Raw genomic sequence first — 3,935 nt, 5'->3', positions numbered from 1 at the left:
GCTTAAAACCAAGATCATCATCTTCTTAATTAACCGACCGAAGATTAATATATAGTTACGAAAAGAAAGGTCTAGGCATTATTTGCTAATTAAGAGTGATAATTCGTACGCACATAGTTGGTACTTGGTCGAGGTAGGAATGGTTTAACACGTACTTGTGTACACAATTATGCTGCTTTTGTAACTTGTAAGTACAAGCATATAATTGTCAATGTTATCCTTCCTAAAATAAGCATTTCGAAAAAATGGGACAAATTAACATTAAAATTTCTTCACCTTTTGTATTAGTTTCCGTTTGTCGATTCAAGGTTTCACGATGATAGAAATGGTGATCGATCTGCAACATATGCACAAACATAATCTGGTTAAACGTACGTAGTTTACTACATCTTGTTTTTGCTCTTCGATATATATATATATATATATGTCGGTTATGGAGCAGACATCTGCACAGTGCGGATTTGTCCATTCCGTGACGACGTGCAACGACGACGCGATTGATGCCGGCCGTGCTCACTCCCTCTTTGCGCTCTTATCTATGTCGGCCGGAGCTACATCGCCGGCTCACGGTGGCCGGAATCTGTAAATTTCCCACAAACTTGAAATTTCTGGAAATTTACAGATTTCGGTCGTCGTGAGCCAGCGATGGAGCTCCGGCCAACATAGATAAGAGCGCCGAGAGGGAGTGAGCACGGCCGGCACCATCCGCACCGTCGTTGCGCGTCGCTGTTCTCCGAAACGCGGAAGTGCGGGCGTCACTTTCGATCGTCATATATATAAAATATATATATATATCAGGTAATAGATATGTCTATTGGGATTACGTGCACAATAATTTTCTTGTGCTGCAATAATTTTTTGTAAGTGTATACAAATAGTGTCTGTTGCACAAAGTTTGCACTGTAACGTTTGGGCGAGTCTCTTTTCTCTTTTGCCACCAGATCAATCACTATTGAGTATGAAACAGATAACAAGATTTTCCTGGAATTTTAAACCCGTTGGGTTCGAATACCAGATAGTGATTGTAACGACCCTAAAATTTCGAGCTTCAAAACTCAAAATCTTAAAATCGTTAAACACAAAAATAATCTCAATGAAATCGAAATCATTTTAATGTCGCAGCGGATCACATCTGAGTTTAAAATATAACTCAGTCAAGCCGATTATTACAAACCCAAATGATAATTCAACATATAACAAATGGAATTGTATAATCCTCACAATAACCTCACAAATAAAATCACACCAAATCTCACACAAAATCCACGCTGGAACCTCACCACGACTGGATGCGATCGACTTCGAGTCTTCGGAGTCGTCACTCAATCACTACTACTCAGCACCTGCGGAAGTATCCCCTACACCATTGAATTGGTGCACCGGGATTGTAGACACAAACCCGGTAAGCTTTACAGCTCGTATGAGTAAAATATTAAAATAACTCTCGTCTCATAAAAGACACAACTCCACATCAACACAGTATAATGAAAATCATGAGAAAACGAGCAACCCATCTGGTTACTCAAATACTTTCACAAAATGGTAACTAATGAGCGCTGGTACACATCCGTTACCCCTCACTTAGTATACCGCTGATGTTGGGTAACCACCCGCCACCCAACATCCAAAACAAGCTGAGTACCCATGATCAGATAACCACCCGTTACCTCATGCAGTACTATGGCAGACAGACTAGAGCTCTAACTGTATCGTAACTTTCGCCCGGCCAAAGGCTAGGTTCCGACTTGCCTCACATGTACAATAATCTCACATCATATTGTACCACACATCACGTCCGAAGACAAATCACAATATTTCACATTTTCCGAGATAAAATCATGTACAATAATCACTCATCATATTGTACGTTTTAAAACTTTCACAATATATCATAATAAAAATCATAACAGTATATTATATAGCAAACTATATATATTTGTATTTATTTACCATTTATACAATATATACATAGTCCACTATATCATATACATGTCATATTTCATAAACACCTGAAAAATTACGTACGATAATCTCACATCATATCGTACCATTAAAATCACACATGCACAATTTTTCTGTCACCGAAATGACTATTTTTAATGAATTAATAACAGTATGTAATTTTAATGAACTATATATATATATATATGTATTTATTACCATTATACTATATATATACGTAGTCCACTAAGTTATATACATGTTGTAATTCATTAAATAAACACACTTGCAAAAATGTTGAATCACCGCGAGGGTAGATTCGTAATTCAGTGAGATTTTACTCACCTTATTGACTTGAGCGTAAATCCTCAATTCCCGATGATAATTCCTTTCCTCGATTAATGATCACCTTAAAAGAATAAGAAAACAATTTAGAATCGTTTCGTAAACCTTTAAATGCCGTAACAGTATTAATTGGTTACTGTTCAGCAATTTTCGGTTTTACGAAATTACTGTTCACGGTTCACTATTCACAGTTACTGTGCAATACTCAATTAATACGTATTTCTGTACGTATAAGTACTATATACGTATTTCTGTACGTATAAATACTATATACGTATTTCTGTACGTATAAATATTAATACGTATTTCTGTACGTATAAATATTAATACGTATTTCTGTACGTATACGTACGATTTAAATGTAAATACAAATTCAGTAAATAAAATTTACTAAATTACCCTTTTACAAAATTACTTTTTACATTTACTGAAAGTAATTTATTTTTACATTTACCGAGGGTAAAATTTAATTACATTTACCGTAGTAAATAAAAATTACATTTACATTTACCGTACACAGTAAATTACCAAAATACCCCTTCAGTCAAAACTAATTACACCGCCTCACACGGCGGCGCGTGTGGCACACGCGCCACCTCCGGCCGGCCGCGCGTGGGGCCCACGCGCCGACACTCCCAACAGCGCGTGTTGCACCACCGCCGTGCCTAACCTCTTCCCCTCCTCCTCCCCTATCTTCCTACGGTCCTAGGCAGCCCCTACGCCACCCCACACCTCCACACGCGCCGCCTCTAGGCGGCGGTAACTCCTCCTCCTCCAAACTCTTCCAAATCGCAACCAAACAACCACAAATCGTACAACAAGCATCACAACAACCTATTCATGCTAAACCTCACCTCAATCGTGCTTTAAAACCACCGGAGATGGCTTGGATAAGGCGGAGGAAAAGTCAACGTCTTGGTGGAGCTCCGGTGCGGCGAGAGAGAGGGAGTCGACCTCGGGGTCGCTTGTGCGGGGAGGTGCGACGCCTCCTAGACCGGCGGTGTGGGCCACGTCTCCCTAAGGGGGGAGATCGGTGGTGAGGCCGATGGTGAGGAAGAGAGAGCTCGGGGGAAAAGAAGGAAAAGAGAGAGAGAAGAAGAGAGGGAGAAAGAGAGAACCGAGAGAGTGAAGAGAGAATGAGAGAAAAGAGAGAAAAGAGAGAGAAAAGAGAGAAAAGAAAGAGAAAAGAAAGAGAAAAGAGAGAAAAGAAAGAGAAAAGAAAGAAAAGAAAGAGAAAAGAAAGAGAAAAGAGAGAAAAGAAAGAGAAAAGAAAGAGAAAAGAAAGAGAGGGGCGGCGGAAGAGAGAGGGAAGAGAGAAGAGGGTTTCTGAAAATAGAAACCCTACTTCACAAAATGTCCTTTATACCCCCTTTTAAAATCGGAAACTATCTTCCGTCAATAATAACTTTTACACACAACGTCCGATTCGAACGCGTCACATATCCACGAACTCGTATCGACGAGCTCTACAACTTTCGTGAAGAAAGTTTTCGCAACCGATCGACGGAATAAAAGTCGATATATACGTTGCGGAAACGTAACGTTTTTCAATTTGAACGTTCCGAGAACGTATCCGTCGCTCGTTTTATAACAACGCAACCAATCACATTCATTCATATTAAAATTCCAAATTTTATAGAATTCAAATC

The 3,935-nt window shown here is 39.3% G+C and overlaps 1 long non-coding RNA gene across 1 annotated transcript; it reads right to left on the bottom strand.

Annotated features, from left to right (window-relative positions):
* Positions 1–1,119: 1,119 nt before the first annotated feature.
* LOC126800051 (uncharacterized) lies at positions 1,120–3,437 on the bottom strand. Its single transcript, XR_007672678.1, has 3 exons — positions 3,141–3,437; positions 2,287–2,350; positions 1,120–1,358 (listed from the first exon to the last, which is right to left on the bottom strand). It is a non-coding gene; the product is annotated as an uncharacterized LOC126800051 (long non-coding RNA).
* Between the last annotated feature and the right edge of the window lie 498 nt (positions 3,438–3,935).

The sequence above is a fragment of the Argentina anserina genome, chromosome 6 (assembly GCF_933775445.1).
Source record: "Argentina anserina chromosome 6, drPotAnse1.1, whole genome shotgun sequence".
NCBI lineage: Eukaryota > Viridiplantae > Streptophyta > Magnoliopsida > Rosales > Rosaceae > Argentina > Argentina anserina.
The sequence above is the reverse complement of the archived record's forward strand: the minus strand, read 5'-3'. Positions and strand labels throughout refer to the sequence as shown.